The 25,925-nt window shown below is 39.3% G+C and overlaps 2 protein-coding genes across 2 annotated transcripts in view; both read right to left on the bottom strand.

Annotated features, from left to right (window-relative positions):
• The window catches only part of RNF180 (ring finger protein 180), a 447,820-nt gene that overhangs the window by 200,644 nt on the left and 221,251 nt on the right, over positions 1-25,925 (bottom strand). The window lies entirely within an intron of this gene.
• Positions 1-25,925, bottom strand: part of RGS7BP (regulator of G protein signaling 7 binding protein) — a 128,422-nt gene that overhangs the window by 100,103 nt on the left and 2,394 nt on the right. The gene's annotated exons all lie outside the window — the stretch shown is intronic.

Consider the following 25,925-nt stretch of genomic DNA (forward strand, 5'->3'; position numbering starts at 1 on the left):
GGATAGGGCAGGAGATTAAATTTCTAAGGTGATGAATGATCTTAACTTTTTCTCACTCAGATGTTAATATTACTCTTTCTGCTACTCCAATGTTATTTATAAAGGGACTCTTTAATCTTAATCTCTTGCGATGTTTGGAAAAGTAAATCACCCCTACTTTTGCATCACAAAATACATGAATTCAAACATGCAAAGACCTATCCCCATCCCCAGCCACACCCACCAGACACAGACAAGACTTTTTCCAGCATTTACAAATGTTTATGTTTGTGTTCTCCGGCCCATGTACTAAAACCTCAGTGCCTAGCACAATAGTAGGCAGAATGAACGTGCTAATGAGGAGTGCACTTCCAGACTAGGCTTCCAGCAGCTGTGACCTTCTTGCAGCGGGTGACTTCATGCACAAGGACCGCTAATGGGAGTGTGATCCCAAGACCTGTAATGTGGGAGATGACAAATAAACTCCCGAGGAGCACAGTGTTGTTTTCTCTTCAATGTGCAAATTGGCTGATGTCTCTGAAGACTTCGTGTTATTAACCACAGGTTTTTTTTAATTCGAAGGATGAATGTATTATTCTTTTTTCAGACACTTGTAATTTCCTTAGAAACGTCTATTATGAGATTTTCTAATACTGCTGGAAAGTAGAAGAAATACACAGAGAGATGTTTTAAAACCCAGAGTTGATGTACTAGAGACATTGATACTTTTCTTTACTGTCCAACATTCAATTCTTCCCGACGGGAGATTCTCTATTTTCTGGGTTTGAGTCCTGCTTTTTCAGTCCGACCATTAAAAGAAAGTGCCCCTCTTTGCAGCCAGGATCCTGTTCAGAACCAACTGGTCCTCCTTAGCAGACCTCTGAAAGCACAATGTGTGACCCAGGGGAAAAGATGGCTAGGACTCATTTGGAGTGACAGCATCCATCAGAGGCATAGGCGAGAAGGCATTGTCCTGGCTTGTTTACTTCCGCTACATAGCCTGCGCACTCCTCTGGGTTTCTATCCATTTTCCAAGGTCTCTGGATATATTCCCTCATTAGATTTTATGACTCCCCATACAACCTTCCAAAAAAAATCTTTCTACTTTCTTGATACATCTAGAGCAATCTTCTCTGGCTTACAATAAAACAACAACAACTCTAATTGATAAATCACCTCAATTACTGATCAATAACAGAGCTAAGTCTATTGCTGACAGTAATAAAGAAAAAGGTAGACTATAAATTATCTAATAAATTCATATCATTTTCAGACAGTCATATTTTTTTCTTTTGTGGCACAACAGAAAGCCCTTGAATCAAGAGATTCAAGTATTGACCCCACTAATTATTAACAATGTCACCCTGGGCAAGATACTTAATCTTTATAAGTATACCATGTCTTCACCTGTAGCACAAGAATAAAAATGTCCTGTAAGTATAGTCTAAGGATAATCTGAGATTATTTTGAACATGGAAGAACTTTAATTCTCTAAAATATTTTTATTATTTTAGACAATAAAATCTGCTCTATGACCTTATTTTCCACGTAATTTATATCAAACACATATATATGAATTATGGAGAATTTAGGGGTGGGAACATAGCCTCAGAAGTGAATATTTGTGGTACAAAATTGCTTTCAAAAATATATTTTATTTCTGGGGTCAGAGAGATAGTGCAGTAGGTCTGGTGCCTGCCTTGTACATGGCTGACTCAGGTTTGTTTCCCGGAACTCTATTTGGCTTCCCAAGGCCTGCCAGAAGTGATTCCTGAGCACAGACCCAGGAGTAAGCCATGAGCTCTGCTAGGTGTGGCCCCCAAACATATATATATTTCACTCTTTAATATACTCTATTTAATACCATCTAATATAAAAAGTAAAGCTTAAAATGAGTTGAAAAATATCTACTCAGATGACTTTAAAAATCTACCTTTATATTTCTTCTCAATTCAAAAGCTAAGTTTACATTTGCAACTTATTCTCCAACAGACACGGTACTTAGGCAGTTTTAAACCACAGGTTCTTTGGCTACTGATCACCAAATCCTTTGAAGCTACCAGCCAAACTTGCCTTCACCCTGAAACTAACGTGGCTGAATCATCTTTTCCCGGTTCCCATTATCTCCTATATTTATGACATTTATAAGTCTATTGACTTTAAGTCCTGTCCATTGACCAAAATGGATACTGATGGGCACATGGTAAGGACACAGTTCAAAGGATGTGATTTAAAAAATGGGGCAGAGCAGAGGGGAAAGGGTGTTGCCCCATTCGCCCTCTCCTCTCTGGAAAGAAGATGGCGGCCACATAGGTGCCTTGTGGAGAGCAGGTGTGAGCCGGGGGTGTGGGGGCGACTAAAACCTCATGGGAAGGGGGGCGTTCCGGTCTGTCCTTCACGCCCTACCGAGGCCACCAGTTGCCCCTCACGAGCGGCTCTCCAGCACGGCCACGACTCCAGAGCACAGAAACCAATCTCTTAATTATCTGCCTCTAAGTAGAAATACTTCCAGGGTTAATTAGCAAAATAGCGGAAATCCAAAACCAACATTTAATTCTTGAACCCAGCTGTAGAAAGCGAATCACTTCACAATTCCCTCTCAGCATGTCTGATTTGGGGGGGGGGGTAAACTCTAAATAATAGTGGTGCATCTTTTATTGCAACAATGAATCTAATCAAAGCAGATAGAGTGTCAACTAGAATTCATCTGCCTCACAGGCATTGGGAGGGGTGGGGGTGGGGTTTTATTGGGGTTCTTCGTGGTAAAAAATAAGTAATGGTAAAGGGAAAGGTGTTTGATATTTGCATGACTGAGACCTAAACCTGAAAGCTTTGTAACTTTTCCCACAGTGATTCAATAAATAAATAAATTATAAAAATAAAATAAAATAAATGGGGCAGAGATGCAGAGAAAAGGAAATAGTTGGACGGTGCTGGCCTGGCGAAGATCATGGCAGAAATCTGGCTAACAGGCTTCATGATGTAACATAGATTGTTTCTGGGCAGGTGACGTAACTCTTCCCCATGAATCCTTCCTGACAGTAATTCTCATCAGAATCAGCGAGACAGATGTAATACATTCTGGCATGTGAACAACACCCTACTCTACAGAAATCAGATCTGTGAAGGTGGGGCCAGGCATTAATAGCTTCTGAAGTTCCCCAGATGATTCCAATGATCATCACAAGTTTGGGAGCCACAAGCCTTATTCAGTGTTTATTTCAATCAGGTTTGTGAATTGAAACACCAGGGACAGAGTTTCTTTCACCCCATTCTTCTACCAAGTTCTGGTTCTTCCTAGATCTTTGAGCCTGACGATAAAAATCAAGATGTGCTCGTCGTATTACATAAATACACTGTACTGTTCAAAAACATTTCCCAAATCCTACTCATTTTTACAACAGAGAAATACTTAAATCCATAGTTTTTCCAGTGTGGCTGCCTTTATCAGTGGTTTATGATTTCTCCGAATAATCTTTTCTGAAATGAAATATTCTATTCTTGGTGTCAAACCACAGAGGTATTATTTGACACTTGAAATAATACTTTCCTTTAGTATTGAAATGCCAAAAATTCCCTTTGTTGAATCAAAGTATAACACACCAAACTATTTTTAATCATTCATTTTACAAATGGTTAAAGCTTTACACTTGCACAATTTTATTTTTATGGATTGCAGTGAAATTCTTTTCAATGCAAGGCTTTTTTGTTGTTGTTGTTGTTGTTAAGGAGTGCTAGAATGAGGTGTTGTATAATAATGGTGGCACATATTGAGCCATTAATATGTGTTCAATCTATTTCCTTAGTATTTTACCTACATTATATCATTTAATTCTCAGAGCATCCCAGTGCGGTTGGTGCTATTATTATCCTCACATTTTTAGGTTTGAAAACAGACTTGCAGAGGATGAGAACACTGCAAGGTCACACACATTTGGTTAGCAGCTAGGTTATTCTCTTGACAGAGGCATTCATGAATTTAGTGACCGATTGTGTGTGAAAGCCTTTCACTGATGTCTCTCATTTATTTTCATAACCACTACCACATCAGGCCAAAAATATGACAGCGTGATCTAGAGAAGAAAAAGAGATCAAAAGCCATCTCTCCTGACTCCATGGCCTTCCAAATTTTTCCCTCCTGCTTCCTCTGTAATTATTCTTTTCAATGAAATGGGAGCAGCTCCACCAGGAACCAGAACAAGTCCTGCAGGAGAAATTCTTTCTTTCCCTTTGCCCCTATATCTTTAGTTCCCAGTCAGAGAATGAACAAGTCTAACTAAGCCTTGTAATTAAACTGGAAGATAAGCAAAACACTGTTGTTTTGCATGTAATTGCTTAATATAAAAGGTAAAACTATATATATACACAAATAGAATTTTTTGAGACTTTCTACATTTGTATCAAGATTGAAGTCAATGCTTGATATGAGTCATGTTTTTTCCTTGATATGTAAAATAAATAAATATTTCAAAAACAGATAGATTAAAAAAAGAGCAAGAAAGAATTGTAAATATTTTTAGAGTATACTCTTGCAATATCTATGTGACATTTCAATTTCTTTGAAAAATTAGGTCATTCTGTAAAACTGTTTCATAAATTTATCTACCACATAGAGTCATTTTATATACTTGTATGTTTTATTAAAAGTATAACATCAGACTATAAAATCGTCCTTGCAACTTCCTTTTTCCCTCCACTTAATGGATAACACCTCAAATCAATTAAATCAGAATGTCTAAAAGTGAGAATGTGATATTTTTAAATGTGAAATGTTTGCTGAGTACTATAGTATCTGGATATGTAGTTAATAAACCCTCAGTTGTCTATTTAGATCATTCCTCCTTTTTCACTGTTATAAATGATATTGTAAAGTACATACACATTTTTCTAGCTTAGAGAAAACTTACAGAAACATAACAATCCAGAGTGATTAAGAGACTGATAAAAATTACTCAGTGAAAATTGGGTTTCAATTCTACATGATTCTCAGCTCCTGGTGCAGTCTCTCAAGTTAGCTGTGGAGAATTCCACATAGAAAAATATCACATTCTCACTTTTAGACATTCTGATTTAATTAATTTGAGTTGTCATCCAGGTACTAGTGTTTTTAAAAATTCTTCAGGGGGTGCCTCAGGGTTAGTAGCTTTGCTCTAGCCAACTGACTGTTAGAATCTAGACCCCATGGGGAGAAAGAGTGATCTTGGGATTCTCTCTACAGTAACTTCTGCAAATTAAAGGGCAGTATTTAAGCCATCTACAATGATTTTTTCTTGAGTTAACATTGTTACTCTAGTGACTTAATTTTCATGTGGTATTTAATTGAGGGGTGTGTCAAAGATTAATGTATAGGTTTTAGAGAATTTTGAATGTTGGCTTCAGAGCTGATACAAGGAAAGGGCTGAAGAGAAAATATGGGGATACAACCTGCAGGAAATCAGCGCACTCACAATCACAAAACTCTTTAGCAATTCTCTTCAGATCTCCGTGGTTTGAAGTTTCCTCTGGCTTTGGAACAGTCAACCTCTCCAGATATTTTCAGGCATCTTTAGGAACCCTGGGTTTGTATTTCTGTCAAATACTGTAGTTGGTTAAATAGTCACATTGGTCCTCCTCTGTCACAGTAAATTGACTTAAGCCTTTACTGCTCCAGGCTCCAACTGCCCTGCAGGAGTGCCAATTAGACCAGAGCGTGGCCACCAATGGCATGCCCTTTTTCTGGTTGTATCAGGGTTGGTAATCTATTATACCCTGAGGCTGGTAGATGTGAAGCTCCCCTACCATTTCTCCAAGTCAGAGACCAGAATTAGAATAAGACTATTTGTGTTTTGCATTTATTTGGAGAAGCAACCAAAAGCAAAGCTAAATGTACTGCAAGGCTCCATCACAATTTAGTGATTCAGCTTTCAGTTCATACCCGCAGATTCCATCCCAGAACCTGTGCTATAACCAGAACACTATTCTCTTAGATTATGGTGATACACCCCAATTCCTTCTTCCCTATAATGGATTGCTCTTGTGAATTTCCTGCTATCCCTTCTATTTTCTGGATTCTTCAGATATATAGGAGACCTCACAATATAGCAAATGAATAACTACAAAAATTGGCATCCTTATGTCCATTACAAGAAACAGAAGAATCTGTTTTATCCGACTGGTTATCCAGAAATTCCTTGAAGAAAAATTATGTGGTAGGGATTGGAGAAGGATGCCTGAGGGACAGCAGACTGGACCATGGGCTGGAAGTTCAGAGACCTGGCTTTACATTCCACCTCTCTCACTTCTATCTAGGCCCTATGACCAAAACTACAATCTCTTCTATTTAGTTTCATTTCCCCTTAATCTTTTATAGATGCAGCAGGAAGGAGATGGTAAATCCTTCTCCACGGGCTACTTTTTTTAAAAATCATGGTGGGATACACAGTTGCAAAGTTGTTCATGATTAGGTTTCAGTCATATGATGCTTCAATATACTTTTAATCTTTAGTCTTAGAATGAAGATTTAATGAGAACTAGAAAGAAAATGTTGGATGATTGGATGTAGTTTCCACACTAAGCAGTAGAAGAAAAAAATCATAGATTAAAAACCTTTCCTGGGAACTCAGAAATAATTATCTAAAAAAATCTATAGTTCTTTAGTGCAAATTTTTTCATATATGATACTCACTTTCAGTTTAATCTTATCAGCTATTAGATCATATAAATAACAAGAAATCAAGAGAATATTTTCTATCTTAATAGAAAATATAAATAAAAATATAAAAAGTAAATGATAGTGTCCAAAATTCAGCATTTATATGACTCTCAGGATCTACTATATATCTGGCAGGTTACATGTTTTGATGTTAACCGCAAGAAGATCAATAGCTCCTATTTGATACAAGTGAGTAATTGGTGAGCTCTATGATAACATAAATCACTATTACAGCAAAAAGATCTTTCAAGCATTTGACTTTATGACAAAGGTACATGGAGTATTGTCTCTTTTCTGAAGCTCAATTCTAGAAGCTTTTGTTTTCTTGTTTTTGTTTTGTTTGAAGCAGAAAGGGCCTCCCCAGACTTGCCGGCATCTTTGAGGCTTACAGCTAGCAGTGCTCAGGAGCCTGTACAGGACCAGGAATCCAACCCAACCAGGGACCTCTGCAAAACAGGCAAGCACTTCAGCCCTTTGAAATGTCTCCCAGCCCCAATTCCAGGAATGCTTAACACATTTCTAGGGCTAATTAAATGTTTGATCTTAATTAAAAACTCAAGGCCAAATATACATGTTTTTCTGTATTTGGTAGATTTGGAAGGGCCCTCCCAAATAGTACTGGAAGCTAGGCCATCCCTAGATATTCCCAGCCAATTGGTATGGACAGTTCAGTGAGTGACCCAAAAATACACACAGCCTACTCGGTTGTACAGCACCAGCCACCACTCGGGGACCACCTGGAGGTATGGAAGGACTCCAGCGCTACAACCAGTGATGCTGGGTGGGGGTGGGCTCATGCACTGCTGGATGTCTTGTGTCTAATTGGGATCTTGTGTATGCACAGAATGTGCCCCCCAGCCCCTGTGCTATCCCAGCCCCGTAATCTTTTTTAAATGGGGAAACAAGGATTGACAGGTTTTGACAAGCCATAATTGCTAATCTGAAAGTAACAAAAAAATTAAAGAGGTAACACAAGTGAGTTATTAATACAAGCACAAAAAAGATGACATTCTGGCATTTTCATCCAATGATCTACAGCTATTAAGAACAGCATGAAGGTGATAATGAACAGAGGTAGAAAATGACAGCTAAGCACCACCACAAATAATTAGTATACCGTTTTGGAAGAGAGGGTCAGCATTTTATGATTGTATTGGGTCAGAGCAATAGCACAGCAGGTAGGGCATTTGCCTTGCACATTGCCAATCGGGTTTGATTCCTGGAACCTCGTATGGTCCCCTGAGTCCTACCAAGAGTAATTCCTGAACATAGAAGCCAGGAGAAAACCCTAAGTACTGCCAGGTGTGGTCACCCCAAATGAACCCAAATAAATTGTGCTGTTTTATACAGAAACATGGATTTGTGGATTTGTTTGTTTTGCAATACCTGACAGTGCTCAGGGCTTGCTCCTGGCTCTGTGCTCAGGGATCATTCCTGGAAGACTCAGGGGACCCTATGGGATGCAACTGAACACAGGTCAGTTGCAGGTCAAGCAATTGCAAAGAAACTGCTCTAACCACTGTACTACTGCTCCAGTCCCAGGCCCAGGGATTCTTTTCTGATAGAAAAAAACTATAAATATAGCACTTTGGATCCATATTTCCACCTGGGGTCAGCAATCAGGGAAGGCTGGGAGGAGTGCTTCTTCACATGGGCTCTCCTGTTCACAGCCATCACTACCTCAACCATTTCACTTTTCCACATTGACCCTTCGGACCCCTATTTTTTTCCCCTTATTTTCTTTTCAACATCTTTCCTTTTTTCCCTTGCAGTACTATCTCCTTGATTAGCATAGTTCCCAAAGAACCTTTTCTTACATTGATTTGAACTGAGAAGGATCAGTTTATACACAGGTTTTTAAATTCACTTACAGCATCAACATTCGAGGATTTAACCAGTTATAGATGTCGAGTGGTTGAATCTGTGAAAACAGAATTTGTGGCTATGAACTATAAGGGCCTACTGAAAGGGAATTGAGCATCATGGATTCTGAGACCTGCAGTTACCTATAGTAAGGTTTGGGTGGAGTCAAAAGATATATTTGGTTTTTCTTTTCTTTTCTTTTCTTTTCTTTTTTTTTTTTTTTTGGTATGTAGGGATCGACGCCTTTGCCCTCTTGTGGTTCAAGGGTCAACTGTAATTACTTTCTTCTTCCTCATCCCCCCCACCCAACACACACACCACTTTTCCAGCTGAATCATTTTCCTTTCTTGCCTCTTCCCCCCTCACATCCCACATAATTTCCTTCTCAGAACTTGGAGAATGTCTTTTAAAAATTGCAGTGAAAGCAAGACTATCCCAGAATGAACTGTGATGACATTTCTTTGGGAGAGATTATACTTAAATAGATACCTGAACTGGCTTCACGTTTTCACATCAGCTCGACTGTGGTGCCTGTACAATGACCTAACACTAAAAGTTAGAGACTAATTTAAAGTTGTTCTGGGTCTGAACAGACTCGGTAGCTTAAAACATATTTCATTCTCAGAAAACAGAAAAGATTGAATCTATGAATAAAAAAACAGTTGATAAGACTTATTTCATGGAGGAAACATTTGCTGAGTGATTTTTCATGATGGTGCATGCTGAGGCCTAAAATTATCTGAGCAGTTTCCTCATTATTCAATGACGGTACAGTACTCAAAACAGATGCCGCCATTTGAGCTCAATCTTCAGATAGTAAGAAAACATGACTTAGAATGAAAAATCTTCTTGGGAGTCACCCAGCTTGAGAGCTACAGTGATTTTCAAATACCTGTTGTTCTCACATAGATGCTCTCTCAGCCAAGGGGTAAATGAGTCCTGATTCCTGCCTGTGTGTTGACTGATAAGCATCAACTTGCCCTTCTTGCTGTGCACATAGAAATGTCTCCAATGTCCACAGGGGATCTGTCAAAGCTGTTCTCTGAGATGGACAAATTCTGGTGCTTGTTGCCATCTGCTAGGATCAAGGGAACTGACCTACAATGGTAGTTAATTTTATGTGTCAGCTAGCGCCAGACCACAGAATACCCAGATATCTACCTAGACTTTATTTCTGGGTGTGTCTGAGAAATATTTCTGGAAAACAATATTAAAATTGATGGTTTGAGTAGGGCAGTGCGCGCCTACCCCGTAGCAGGTGGACATGATCTAACCCACAGAGGTCCTGAGTTTAATAAAAGAGTGAAGAAAGGTTAAATGCTCTCAGACTGCTAACCTGGGAAATTACTCTCCTGCTCTCCAGTGGGAATTTACACCAGAGGTATTTCTGGTTCACCAGCTTTTGGACTTGAACTAAGGGAACTAAATCCATACCTTCTATTTCCTGCTAGTAGAGAGCAAGACTTCTTAATCTCCATAACTGTGAACAAATTCCTCACTGTATAGACATATATATGCATATAAAATGAATTTATTATGCATTTCTAAATATTCATACTTAATACAGACTCACATATTATATGTATATATTCACATATAATGTCAATTATTATGCACATGATTATGCATATATAATTATACACATATCAATATGTACGTATGTTATGACAGTTTGGACCTGTCTTTCAGGAGAGTCCGAATAGCATTCTGGAGAGCTCTGACTCCTAGTTTGAGAGAGGCCTTTCACTCTCTTCTCCATCTGGTGTTTCTTTCTCATGGAGTGCACTGTCATATTCATTTAAAGCACATTTTTCCCAAAAGATAAAGGAAAAGATCAAGACCCTTGATATTGACTCCATCTGGCTCTCTCGTGGTCTTCATAAGTAATGTCTTTATCAGTCACTGTTTTTCACAGGTTCTAGAGGAGGATTACTATGAAACCCAAACAAATGAAATTTTATAAAAGTGCTAGGAAGAACAAGAAAGATAAAGCCAAAAAACACATTAGCTTCACATAATTTCTTAGCTTAGTGAGTAGAAGAAAAAATGGAAATAAGAATTCCAAGTCACATTGGAATGCTTCAAAAATAGACCTGCCCGGGGAATAAAAGCAGCTAAAGCTCAGAGCCCAAAGCTCTAACAGGCCACCAGTCTGGCTGAAAACTGGAAATCCCATGAGGAGAACCATATAGATACTTACTGCTATGATTTTGAACTCCACTTGCTGGGAAACAAGGTCCTTTTATGCATTTATTGACAAAGGATCTGGATGTTTAAGAAGTGGTGCTTGAAGTTGTTCCTGCAGTCTCTTCCTGATCTCATTCTCTATGGGTTCTTTTCATCTTTTCACCCAGATTCATTTTTTTTGCATACTTCCTTAAGTGTGTCTGTCACCCCAGTAGAAAACCCTCTCTTTGAATCCTTCAGCATTGGCATCATTTTTCATCCTTAACTCCCATTTCTCTTTTCACTCTTATGTTCACTGGGGTCTTGGCATGAAATCAAGTGACCAATGTCATGCTAGCAATGGGGTATTCTGTTCCCCCTTAATATCTTCCCTTAGGGGGAATCCCCCTTAATATGTTCGTGCCCCCTTAGGGAAGAAACAGATCACTTCCTGAAACCCAAGATGCAGCTTATCCAGACCTGAGTCCAAGTTTGACTCCTCATGGTCATTCCAAAGACTTGTCTAAGCGAAGAAGCCAGAGAGATGGCAGGACAATTCCGGTGAATTAAGGAAGGAGAGAGAAAGTGGGGAAAAGTCAGGACCACTGTAGTGCTGCGACCTCAAGAAGGTCAGAACCAAATCCATTCTCATTCCACTGGCAGCTTCATAAGGCCATTTTGTTGCTTTCTCCCCCCTCTGCAGCCACCACCCCAGCCCCACCCCCGCCTTCCTGCCTGTTTTCCTAGACTCACTAGAAAACTAGACCTGAAAAACTCTCAAAGGGCTGTGTGCTGGTTGAAGAGGTCCTTGTTCTGAAGTGTATCCAGGTCAGAGAGAGCCGCTGAGTGGAAATCAGTCTGTGACTGTGAAGGGAAGAAAAGCCGGTGGGCCAACTCTGGGATCACTCCAAGAAAGGGAAGGACCGTCTCGGGAAAATGGTGTAGGGTAGAGCCAGGAATAAAATCCAGTGCCACAGAATCATGTGCTCAAATGCTAATTCCACCAAATATCTCAACTTTGTGAACCAAAATTAACTGCAAAAATATTTAAAACATGCCTAAAAAGTGAGCTCTAGAACTCTGTCCACGCACTGTGACTGCTCTGTGAAAATTTCCTTAGAGTCCACTTCCCTCCACCAATGTCCTCAGCTTTGGCAGGCACTTTTGTCTTTTTTTTTCCTTTCAGGCACTGTGATTTATAATAATGTTACAGATAGTTACAGATAATGTTACCATGCACATCACTTTAGCTCCTTTCTGCACATCACTTTATCACCTTTCAGCACCCAGTCCTCATCCAGAGTGACCACTTCCCTCTATCATTGTCAGAGTGGTCTCTCCCCTCACAGTGGCCTTCTAAGGATAAGTTCTCCTACCCTTCTTTTCTATTATTGCCTTTGGGTATTAGTTATTCCCCTACTTGGTTTCTTTCTATGCCACATATAAGTGAGATCATTGTGTGTCTGCCCTCTCCCTCTGACAGTAAGTACTCTTTCAATGAACAAGCTTAATCATGAAGTAACACATGCAAAATATTCCCCTAGGTTATTCCCAGGAGATCTGGGGCCATAAATCAATGAGAAAGGACACTGAGACTTGCTTGTCAAATCTCAGGCCCAGTGGCATCATGCCCACTATGATGTCTTCTTTCCTGGATATATTCATTCATACAAGGCTGACTGCCACCTCTTTTATGTCTTTACTATCTCATCTACATTTTTCTATGGCGCACTAATCACAATTGACAGGTCTGTCTCCACATAAATGCTAGAAAATAAGCCCCTCAAAGGGTCACTGTCACTGTCACTGTCCTCTCATTGCTCATCAATTTGCTCGAGTGGGCCCAGTAACGTCTCCATTGTGACACTTGTACTGTATTTGGCATATCAAATACATCACGGCGAGCATTCCAGGCTTTGCCCTCAAAGGATAGGGCCTGTTTTACTTGCATTAGTGGGTTCTGAGCCTACAAGCAAACACCCACAGTGCTTAATGTTAAATAAATGAACACACAAGAGAGAAATAGGAAAGAGTCAGGTAGATAAGGTGTCATCTTTTTAATGTCTCTTTCCCCCCCCAGATCAGTGCCCCTCTACTCACTTTCAACACCCCAATTCCCAGTGCTCTTCCAGTTTCCCCAGGTATGCTAAAACGATACTGTCACTGTCCTGGGCTTAGACAGCATCATTTGAATTTATAGTTTGGGAAATGTTTCTCTTCATTCAACTGCTAATATGATGAGAGGTATGTAAATTAGTTCATGAAACTTGTATCCAGGGCTGTCCAAGGAGACACTCATGAACATTGCTGTTTGCGGCTCTGAGAAACTTCCTTCAAAAGGGACACATTTAGAGTTCAGAGAGACCATACAGGTGTTAAGACACGATCTTTGCACAAAGCTAAGGTCTAGTTGATTCCCTGACACCACGTGATCCCTAAAGCATTGCTGTGTGTATCCTTGGAGGCTCCTGAGCACCGCCAGAGTGGCCTGGGGAATCCACAACAGGGCCCAATCAGCATTGCATCACTGGGCTCTGGCATTGAATTGCCAGCCTGGTTGGCCAACAATTCCAGGGAGAGTCCTGGGTTCTACAGACCACCACTTATGAATTTCCCAAACAAAACAACAATAAATAGATTTAAAAATAGATAGATACAGGACACATTTAAGGGTCTTATTTCCTTGTCTTTAGCTTCGACCTTCGCTGCCTGGAACATGAACACTTTCTGGGGCTGAAGTTGCAATCTTAGCACCTTTAGGCAAAGTCTGGAGCGATCTCACAGAGATCTCAGGGCTGATATCTTTGAATCTTGAACAAATTCTTGCTACCTCCTAGCTCTGGGAATTAAGTTATGTAAGAAAACAAATCTTATGTGTTTGAGTCATTGAAACCTGCCCTATATTCCTTGCAGTCGAAAACAATTCCAAATGGATAATCTCATCATATTTCATTTTTTCAGACATGTCAAGGTCAGTTCATCAGGGGAGTTTTCACTTGCTGTTTCCTCCACCTGCAAAAAATTTTCTCTAGGTCATCAGGGAGTCAGTCTCTTTTTAAGTCAGATATCAAGTGAGAATGTCACCTTTTTGGCGGGACCCCCTTTTCCATGCCACATCCATCAGACCTTAATAATTCCCTATTCTATTTTCTTCACTGCATTTGTCACTTTCTAAAATGTTCTCTTTTGTTTGTTTCATTTTGTCTCAGTCCATTCAGGTTGCTATAACAAAATACTATATACTGAGTGGGTGATAAACAACAGAAATTTATCTTTCACAATTCTGGAGCCCGAAAAGCTTAAGGTCAAGGTACCAGCATAGTTGTCTTTGGTGAACAACTTATCCTGTCCCATATCTGTCACATTCTGACTGTGATGGGAGGGACGTAGGGTCTTTCTGGATCCTATTTTATAAAGCATACATCCTGTTCATGAGTACGTCAGCCTCTGTGCTGAAAGCACCTCCCAAAATTTCCCCTAGCCAATAACACCACATAGGTCGTTAGCTAGTTTCTAACATGAATTTTGCAGGCACACAAATATTTGGAACACAGCACTTCATCCTACCCATCACACACACACACACACACACACACACACACACACACACACACACCATGAATACAGGGATTTCTCTGTATTTTTCACAACTGTTGTATCTCATTTATGTGGACAAGCATGTGGCATATTCATATATAGGTACTATAAGAATAAGTTTCAGAAAAGAAGATGACTTCCACATTTGGAAATTTTCCCATAGGAATTACTGTCATATGGATCTATAATTTATGGGATTATGTATTAAATTGCATTGATGACATAACTACTATATATAACTGTTTATATTTAAGATGAGTTTCAAGTTCAGTTTTTCTTAAGAAACTCACTATAATCTCGAAACTCAATCAGCTTGCAGTTCACCCCCATAGATGAGCCTTTTTATTCCTAAATAGAATGTGAGATTTTAACTTGATGATAGTTGATGATAGTTCTTTGATTTATTAAACATTTAAAAATTGGTGGGGAGGTGTGGAGAGATGGTACAGTGGTAAGGTGCCTGCATTACATATTAGGTAGCTGACACAGGTTTGACCCTGAACTCTACCAGGAATGATCCCTGAGCACAGAAAAAAAGTAAACCCTGAATGCCATTGAGTGTAACTCCATAGCAAATAGTATTTTTTAAATTTCCACATCACGATCACGATCCTCCCGTTGTTTATTGATTTGCTCAAGCGAGCCCAGTAACGTCTCCATCATGAGACTTGTTGTTACTGTGTCTGGCATATCGAATACGTCACGGGGAGCTTGCCAGGCTCTGCCGTGCGGGCGAGATACTCTCGGTAGCTTGCCGGGATCTCTGAGAGGGGCAGAGGAATCGAACTCGAGTCGGCCATGTTGGCTGCGTGCAAGGCAAACGCCCTACCGCTGTGCTATTGCTCCAGCCCAAATTTCCACATAATATCAGGAATTTTGAGGGGCTTTACTTGTTCCCAAGAAGAGCTCAGAAAATCTGGAGGCCCACTGGCAAATCTCTGCACACTAGTAAGTGGCCCTGTGCAAGGGACCAAGGATACACAGTTGCTGGAAACCCATAATATCAAGGATACCCAGCCCCATCCCTCCGTAGTGCTAGGGCTTCCAGGGCTACACCCAGAGATAATCAGGGACCACGTAGTACCTGGAATGAAATCCTGGTTGGGTGTATGCCTCACTGCCCCCTTACTGATGTATTATCTCTCAGTCCTCATATTTTTTTTTAGAATTGACTTTGCAATACACTCCCTATAGGACCTATCCCATTTCACATCCTATCTTGTGAAAATTATATTTTGAGCTTTTTTCAAAGGCACCTTACTTTATACCCACCCTCCTGAGATCCTAAACCTCTTATCTTCCCCATAGATCTTAAATAGATCTAAAAAAAGGCTAAAAAATCTTAATCCTTCCTACTGTCTCTAATATGATTTATTATAAGGTATTACTAACTTCTTGAAGATGGATTGTATTTCCTAAAAAAAAAAAAAATCTTAATCCTTTATGGGTCCTTGTTCAGGCTTTCAGCGTGATGGGTGTAGTGCAAATATGACTTTGACATTGAGGAAAGTAAATCTTTTCCTATAATAGCCAGGGTATGGGCTGGAGCTATAGCACAGCAGTGGGGCATTTGCCTTGCGTGTAGCCGGCCCGGCCGAGCCAGGTTCGATTCCTCCACCCCTCTCGGAGAGCCCAGCAAGCTACCAAGACTATCTTGCCTGCGTGGCAAAGCCTGGCAAGCTACCCGTGACGTATTCAATATGCCAAACACAGTAACAACAAGTCTCACGATGGAGACGTTACTGGGCCCGCTCGAGCAAATCGATGAACAATGGGAGGACAGTGACAGTGACAGCCAGGGTATACCCTTAGATATAGAAACCATATATACAAACTAATAGGATAAAGCTATTCTGCTATATACTCCTAAGGAATATAAAACATAACAGTTTGACTAGTTAAATGGCCAAAAAAAAGTCAAGGAAGATAGGCTGGTAACAGAGATCACTAGTGGTTTCTCAATATCCATTCTCTTCCTTTTTTCTTTGAAATAAAGCCCTACTTTAAATTAAGGTGGCATGATAAAAGAATACATTCCCCAATCTTCATTGTTGTTAGGGTTCTGCAAGTTTTCTCTATGGCAAATAAGGACAGCTGATTCAGCAGGAAAGTACACTCCTAGTTTAGACTGTGAACTGATGGCCCTCGTTCCTGAAGTAGTATTGTGTCCATATGTGAAGTTGAGGTTGAAGGTCATGAATTATGGATGGATGGCCAAACTGTATGTTTTTGGAGTGACCATTCCAGTTCTGAATAGCCCATTCTAGGGCTTCTTTTCTATGAGCGGGAACCCTAGCATCTTTAAGCACCACACTTCAGACTGTGTTGTCCTTAAATAGCTATAAAACCATTTTGATAGAGATGCCCTTGAGGGAACTTTAAAAAAATATATCCCAAAGCCCAGGCTGCATCCCATATCATTTCAACCAGAGACTCTAAGGATGAAAACCAAGCATCAGCAATTTTTCAAAGCTTCCCAGGTGATTGCAATGTGCATTTCAGGTTGAGAATTTTTGCTTTAAGCCAACAGATCTCATACTTAGCATGTCCAGAAACCTCGTGGGAATCAGGGTGATGCCTGTAAAAATGTCAATTTCCACGCTGCTCTCCCCAGAGATTTTGGCTTTTTCGTGCTGAAGGCATTCTGGGTAATTCTGAAACAGGCACTTTGTGATCACAGTTGAAGAAACACTGCTTGGGGCCATGGGGAATCCTTGGAAGTTTTAAAGCAAAGAAGTGAGAAGATCAGAGGAGAATTTAGAAGGATTAATCTGAATCTGGTATCAATCAAAAAGAAGAGGTGAAAAATTGAAGGCGAGGAACACAACTGAGAGCATGAGGATCCTTGATAGCCTGCGGGGGTGCAATTCTGAACTCAGGGGGTGGTCGCAGACATTGGGGGGGAAAAGAGAGCTACAGGAGGCACTGAGAAAGATAATACATTGCAGGACTTTGGAGATGAGGGAGCTTGACAACTTCCGGGTTGCTTTCTCTAATTTACTTGAGTTTGGTTAAGTAATTGGTGTGGGTTATTAATTCACTATGTATCTATACTTGCAGATTTTAAGTAGATTTTAATTAACCTGATTTTGTCTTGGGCTTCTCAGGAGATCAGAGCCATTTATTTGCTAAGATAGCAAATTTATTTAAAGGTTTGGACACTATCACAATAATCTATTTCACAAGTTTCATATTTGCTGAAACATGAAATTTCATTTCAACATACGCATTATATTGATATATAAATATTGACAGGAATATGAATTTGATTACATATGTCCTTTAGACAAAAGTTGATTTTCATGAGGGCTTTACTTATTTATTTTTTTAAAACCCAAGGTTTGTAGGGCTGAGAAAACTAATCAAGTGCTGCAATTCATTACTGCTCTGGAACTGAACTCTTTGCAGATATCTTTTGGAGGAGACACAATTAAACTCTCAAAGGCTAAAAGTTTAAAATGTGGTTTTAAAAGGTGATCTCAAAGGTAAATGATTATTTAATTATTCAATATAAAGCCACTATGCAAGATGTTATGGTGATATTTTATCAAATAACCTCAATTAAATATAATTACTTTATGAGTAATTCTAAAATATACACTCCAACTGACTTCATTGTAATAACAAAAAAATCTATTCCTCAGAAATTGATCATAGGTATGCTCAAGTCCTCTTTGATTTAAAAGCCAACATAATGGTTTTTACAGTTACAAACTGGGAGGTGGTATGGAGGGTGGAGGCTGTAATTGAAATGTCATAAGATGAAAGCTAATCTAGTTTCTCAATTCTTACTAAAATCGGTGTCAAGATGGCTTCCTTTAAGATGGATTTTAAAATATCAAGTATAACTTAATGAACAAACAAGACACTATCACTAACTTTGCCACTCAGTGAAAGCATGCATAGAATACGGCCTTTCTTTCATGTACTTCACAGTATAAGTAATAAAGTGATGAGGAATTTCCCTGAAGTTCACTTTTAGATTTAATTTTCTCTCTAATTGGAATGCCTATAAAGAAGACTCTAACGAGGGGAAAGCCATTTGATCTGTTCACAAGATAAAAAGGCAATGGGAGAGCACTGGTCTAAATTCCATAATCCATTTAGTTCTGTTGCCAGCAATAGCATTCTCCTTTATTCTAGAGGGAGGTCGTACTTTGTCATCTGCTCTAGAGTATGCTAAGCATCACTATCGAGGGGCAGTACCAGCCCGATTCTCCCCTGCACGCCAGGGAAGTACATGCTCGTGTGAGTCAGAGGCTTGTCACTTCTCCTAGGATTCTCTCCTACAGCTGGACTTTTGTTCCCTTTTTAAATACTAATAGCTAAATCAATTAGGTTATAATGGGGATTTGGCACTTCTGTGAAAATATCCATTTCTTATAGAAAGCATTCCATTCCATGGCTACAAACTCCACCCCTAACAGAAGCTACCCTTTTGCAAATGGTGAAAGCCTTGGTATGAGACCCCTTAATGTGAAAACGGTAACGGAGTATTTAGATAACCCTGGACAAAGCTCCATCTTTACTTACTAAAAACACCAAAAAGTGAATTTTACTGCAAGATTGATGAAGGAAATTTGCCATGCATATCCCTACATCTCTAATTACTAAGTTAGAGATGACACCTCAGAATGTGCCCTTATTTGGAAATATAAAGCTGTAACAGTAAAATTGGCATAAGGTCACATTGCAATGGTGTAGGCCCCTAACCTGAAATGACTTGTATTCTTATAAAAAAAAAAAAAGATAAAAGAAAAAAATGGTTCTCAAGAGATAGCTCAAAGGATTGCAGTACATGCTTTGCAATACTTGAGGCCCAGGTTTGATCCCATGGCACTGCATGGTCCACCATGAACCAGGTGGTCTCTTGAGCACTTCCAGAAATGACTCCCATGTACTGCCGGGTGTAACCCCAAAACATAAGAAATCTGGACACAGAAACATATATACAAGGAGAACAGTAAGGAGGAAGACAAAGACAGATTCTTTCTTTCAACCCTCAGAAATTAACCAGGCTGATACCTTGATTTTGGACTTCTGCCTTTCAGAACTGTGAGATAAGACAGTTTTATTTAAGTCAACAAAGGCAAGGTTCATTGGTTACTGTAACCTAGAAAATGAATACCTAATTGCTCTCCCATCTTTATCCTTAATGGGGAGCATATGCTTTTTATGTGATTCAACTAACCTTTCATTATTTGACAAGTGAAAGTTAAAAGTAAAATTCTAAAGTAAAAACACCTGTGAGGAGAGAAAATACAGACTAGAGTGGGTGGTTTTGCAGACCTGTCAGCCAGGCATCTCTTCTTAACACCTAAGACCATCACCATGTGGTGAAAGGAAGTGCACATGTCAAGCTCTATGGCTCCATGGACCCTAGGAGCACACATGATTGTTACTGCCTCAGTCCAAGTGTTGAAAGATTTGTTCCTACCTATCCCACCTATCCCCCCCCCATTAATCCCCCAACAACAGGAAATGGACAAGAACCAGGATGAAGTGAGACTGAAAAAAATCAAGTGTAAAAATTAAACAAAACTGAAGTGTAAAAATTAAACAAAACAAATGTAAAAATTAAACAAAACTGAAGCAAAAAAATCAAGTGTGAAAATTAAACAAAACCTTCTCCTCCCCACCCCAACTTCCCCCAAGAAAACCTGAAAAGAAGTGAAAGAGAAACATAGGTATGGCTGATAAGAGGTAAAATTGCCAGAGGCAAAAACCTGGAATCTCTGGGGTTTCTAGCATATCCATTTAACTCTTCCAGAAAACGACTGGGAAATTATGATTCTTCCTGTATGCTCACAACTTATTTCAGTTTTGGCCATCAGACACTTTTTTATAGCTCAGTTTTATTTAAACAAAATCTATGCAGTACTACATGAAATAACATAGGAAACTAAAAAGATGAAGCTAGAGACATAAAAGTCACTGGATTCTACCCTCTTATGAAGATGTACCAAGAATTAACAGACGTGACGTCAGAGAGATAAATCAGCGGCTAAGGCACTTGCTTTGCCTGTGGCCAATCCAGATTCCATTTCCTGCACCACATTTGGTTCCCCAAGCACTAACAGGTGTGATCCCTGAGCAGAACCAAGAGCAAGCCATGTACGTAACTGGCTACGGCCCCCAAACAAACAACAATAATTACAATGTCATCAACACCCACTTAATAGTAGTGGTTACTGGATGCTAGACAAACTTCTCTATATTTGATTTATGTTCATTTTCTCAGTCTCATAAGTACGTGTGATTTGTTTCTCTCTCTCTCTTCCTCTCTCCTTCCCCTTCTTTCTCTCTCTCTTCCCTCTCTCGTTTTCGAGCCACACTTGGTGGTACTCATGGCTTATTCTTGGCTCTATGCACAGGGATCACTCTGGCACGTATCGGGGGACCATATGTGGCGCTGGGGATGAAATCCAGGTCAGTACACGAACTTCTATACTATCTTCTTGGCCTGGTATCAGTATTCATCACAATCTGCTGATAAGAAAGTAAAGGAGATAGAAGTACTATTTTTGCCCAAGGCCGCACTAAAATAACACTGAGAGTAGAACAGTCGGGCTTTGGCTCCAAGGCCCACGTACATCGACCTCTGCTTGAGAATGCCGTTTGCCATTCTGAACCATTGTTCCCACCAGTACATATGCGCGTCCCCAGTACAAGGGGAAGCTGCGATTGTACACAGGTCTAGTCCAACTCAGAGCCAATGTTCTTTCCCTTCATGCTGTTTTGTCTCGTTCTGAACTTCGTTTTCTCTTCCACAGCCACAGTCAAAAAGGCCAGGGTTGAAAAAGATACAGTCTAACACAGACACATCGAAGCAGTAAAGGGAGGGGAATCCTAAGGAGCAGTCCACGTATGTATAGCATAACTCAGTGAGTTTGTTGGGACTATGGGCTCCTCTGGGTCACCCCACGCTCACGTGTTTTGCTACTTCTGTCTTCATTGGAAGGACATATTGTGACTGTGGCGTTCTTAGAGCAGCCTGGGACTTGCAGAATTCCATCAGTAGGCAGGACATGTGCTGTTTCACAGACCTAACTCCATTAACCCTTCCTGCTTCCCCATGAGTCTGCATGGCAGGACAACTGATATTACATGAACTGAGATGCAGAGATTGATACTATTGAGGTCTCAAAGACAGTACTTAGCTCAACTCTGCCTGACAGCAAGATCTTTATGTACAAGACAGTGTTGCCTCTAAAGTCACGTTTATAATCTAAACCTCAAACTTTTCAAATATAAAGGAAAGGAATTTTGCAAAATTGGTGTTTTATGCCATAGAAACTGAGGGATTCTCTGACATTCGCTCAGAAGTCACTTTAAGAAGGAATCTCAAGGAAATAAGGGTCCAGATAATTCCCTACCTGTGGGGGGAGGTGTGTGTGTGTGTGTGTGTGTGTGTGTGTGTGTGTGTGTGTGTGTGCAATAAATGCACCAAGCCATTCAGAGCAACACCACTTTGACATGCCTTTTAGTTTGGCTGGCTTGTCATGCTTGATTGAAGTAAAGATTCGGCTTTTACTAAAACACGTTTGGGGACCACAATTGATTAACTGGTCTTTAAGGCTCCTCTTAATTTAATATCTAGTATTCCTTCACTCTTTAATTCAGAGTTGTAAAGTTAGAAAAAACTGTCCTAACTCAGTCATTTAGAGTAACCTTCAGGTTCACCTTACTGTCTCTGTTCTAAAAAAAAAAAAAAATCTGATGCCTTTGAAAGAGAAGTTGATGCCTAAGTTCTAGTGATCTAACTCAATTTGAAAAAGTGTTCCACTGCCTTTGATGACAACCTTAACCCAGGTCAGTAGGAAGCAGCGCAGTCTTGTACATTTTTCTCTTGTGGTCACCATGACTTGAGAGTTCCAGCTGGTCAGATGAAAGAGATGTAGCTCTAGAAGTTCATTTACAACTGATAGTTTGAACTGAGGTCCTTCCTCTGTTCATTTAATCTCCTCATCTTTTTGCCTTGTTCATGTGTTCCAAACAGGTGGTGGACCGAAAAGAAATGACACAATGTCTGTGTTGGCAATAAATGAGTGAATTTATTTACTCCATCAAGTTCTACCTTTCCCCTATCTGCATTCTACATGTTGCAAAATATTGATGTTTAGATGTTAGTCTGGCAGGCATCTTGATAAACGTATGTAATGCTACATTTTCCCTCACCACAACAGCACAGACCCCTTTAAAAAGCTACATATGTTGGAAAGAAAAAAGCCAAGTATTAATCATGGTGATGGTGAGCATATCTTTTTTATTTTCCCAGCTGAGGCTTGAATGCATGCAAGAACATGTTCTCCTGCTGGGCTACATACATTCCTGGCCCCTTATCATATCTTTTCAAAAACAACTTATTGAGATCTACCTTACATATCATGAAATGTACTCATTTTAAATGTACAATTCAAATATATTAAGTGAATGTACAAGTTGTATGCCTATTCACACATCCAATTTTCGAACACTTCTATTACTTTCACCCTAATTTGTCACCCCAACTCTAGGCAATCACTAAATTAGCGTCTTTTTAAAATAGATTCACTTTTTCTAATAGTTTCATTAAATGGAAACATATAAGAATGTGGTATTCTGTGAGTTTTAACTAATCATGCTCTTAATGAGATGCATCCATATGTCAACATGTTTCTGAACTTCATTTTCTACACAGTACTTTTTTGAATGTCAGTTTTCTACAGAGGTGATTCTGGATTTCAGAAACAAGCCAACGTGGCAATAAATTGGGGCTGTGTCACATCTTAGGCATGTGACTTTAGGTAATTCTTTAATTTTGCTGGAACTCATTTGTAAAATGAGGAAAATGAGTGTTTTCAGAGAATTTATGCTACAAATGCAGTCAAATACCGAGCATTTAAAAATCCACTTTATCTCTGTATTCCCAAGAACCTAGGTGCTTCTAATGTCTGTTTCAAATTTTAAGATGAATCCTACAGTCTCCCAACCAGTCTTTTATCAAGTTTGAAATGAGATCCAGCATAACTAGAAACATCAGGAACAGAGTTCCTCTAAGGGAATTGCATCCTACATTAATGGAGCCCAGATGTTGAGGAGCTAAAGGAATTTCCTACAATAATATTGCTGTCACTTTTGAGAAAGATTACATTGTATTTAACTTTTTTTATATAAAGGAGGAAAATGTTCAAGTTCTACGGTAACTTTGCTGGTCTGTCAGAACACACTGATTCTAACTCTTAAAAGTCAACCCTCAAACAACATACAAGCAAGTAGTAAATGACTACAACCATCCCCACCTAAGAATGTAAAAAAAAATCTACCTCAAATGCTTGACACTAAGCTTTTAGAGATAGATTTACTGTCTTTACTAAACCTTTAAACGAACCTGAATTCTTTGTGGTAACAAAATACTTCCAATTCCTTGTTCCCTTGTTTATTTCTCCAATCTGCCTTCTCTGATTAGAACTCACTCATCTGAGTTCCATCTTAAAGGAATCCTGGATATAACCCCAGAGTATACTCCTAGAACAAAATTCACAGAGATATTCCTCTATAGCCCTCTAATTTTCATCTGAATCTTTGTTTCTCTACATTTTTTTTCTTTTGAGCCATATCCAGGGGTGCTCAAGGCTACTCCCAGCAATTTTGGGGGGCCATATGGTGCTAGGGAGCGAACTAGGACTCCTACATAACTCTGATATCTTGAGCTCTCCTCCCAGCTCTCTCTACAGTTTTTATTCCACTACTATTTATTTCCCTTCAAGTTTCTGTTTTTTTTCTGTTATTCCCCCCACTTTCTGTCTAGGATTGATCACAGATGTGATCAAATTCTTTCCCCAGTACTTAATTTCCATCTGGACCATAGAATAATTCCTAAATCCACTTCCTATTAAGAAAAATAGAACTTTGGGTCCGGAGAAACTGTACAACATATAGGACACTTGCTTTGCATGCAGCCAACCTGGGTTTAACCCATTGAACCTCATAAGAACCCCTGCCCCTATTCCACCAGAAATAAACCCTGAGCACCACCAGATTGTCCCCAAAACAAAACAAACAAAAAAGACAGCTTACTCAGAAAAAGGATAAAGCATCCCATATTTCTAATAAATAAAACAGAATCGGGCTGGAGTGAGAGCACAGCGGATAGGGCATTTGCCTTGCATGCGGCCGACCAGGGTTCAATTCCCAGCATCCCATATGGTCCCCTGAGCACCTCCAGGGGTAATTCCTGAGCACAGAGCCAGGAGCGACCTCTGTGCATTGCCGGGTGTGACCCAAAAAAACAAATAAATAATAAATAAATAAAACAGAATCATAACATATTTTATCACTTTGAGATTAACACACTCTTCTTTAATGATTTAAAATGCTCTACTTCAGGTGTATGCTTTATTAAGAGAGGCAGCATTTGTCTTATTAATCATTATATACCAGTAATAGTCATAATCCATTTACTGATGTTCATTAAAGATAGCAATGAGTGATTCTTTCAAATGGTTAGATGTGATACGTGCATGTAATCAATTTGTAGCACTATCAGGTGAATCTGAGAAAACTTGAATTTCTATTATGATAATGATATACAAAGAGTCAAAATTAGTTTCTGATCTTCATGTATTCTTTTAATATTGCTATTTCATGTGCAAATAATGTTTTATCCTATTTTATTATTGATCTAAATCCTCACCCTGTGAGTGGGAAAGTCAGGTGCATAAACAGGTTTCTCAGCAGGTAACTAAGGCAGGATCTCCGAGCGACGCATTCTGGAAACTGGGCAAAGATGAATAGGCCATAACTCATAAGTTTTGATTCAGGAAAGCATAGAAGGATCAGGACCACCAGTTACCTAGGTCAGAGGGGATATGGGGCCCTGAAACAATTAATAGATATCAATAAACAAAATGTACTAAATGGAAAGATTCCTAGCTATAAGGAAACTCTCTTTGAATCCATCTAAAAAGGTGATTTGTGACAAAGTAACCAATACAAAAACTTTATTCTTATGCCCTTCTTAACTTTGTCTTGTCATTTGCTATGATTTCTAGAAAAAAATCCTATAAAAGTGCTCTGAAGGTATATTCTGGGCCATAGCTCCAAACCAGTTTGTCTAGCTGTAGTTTTTCTAGGCATTAATAATAATATCTCCTTGTTTTTTTCACCTAAACAAAGTTTCAGTGTGATTAATTAAGCAAACTCTGTTACAACCATAAATCTATACTTATACAAATGAACAAAGGTTTATCTAACTGAAGCAAACACTTAGATGAATGTAAAGATACCCTTGTTTCCTATCTCAATTTACTTATCTGAAATGGGAACAGCTAACAAATTATATGACTTGGGAAAAAGCAGATAGGTCTCAGGAAAGAAGATTTTACTCTTCATTATTATCCAAAATAATCTTGGAAATTCACAAATGTGATATAAATAAAAACAATTGAGGGGCATTAACAGATTCGATTTACTTAGACCTGTGAATTTCCATCATCTTTCTTGTGTGAAACATTCCCTTTTATATAGTGAAGAAAAGTAATTTATACTAGAACCTTATTTATGGCATTCTTTTATAAGCAGTATCACAGAAATTTATCTCATAGTTTAGTAAACCTAGGAATTAGTAAAGATTTCTCTCTACTGCACA

The sequence above is a fragment of the Sorex fumeus genome, unplaced genomic scaffold (assembly GCF_029834395.1).
Source record: "Sorex fumeus unplaced genomic scaffold, SorFum_2.1 ptg000018l, whole genome shotgun sequence".
Lineage (NCBI taxonomy): Eukaryota > Metazoa > Chordata > Mammalia > Eulipotyphla > Soricidae > Sorex > Sorex fumeus.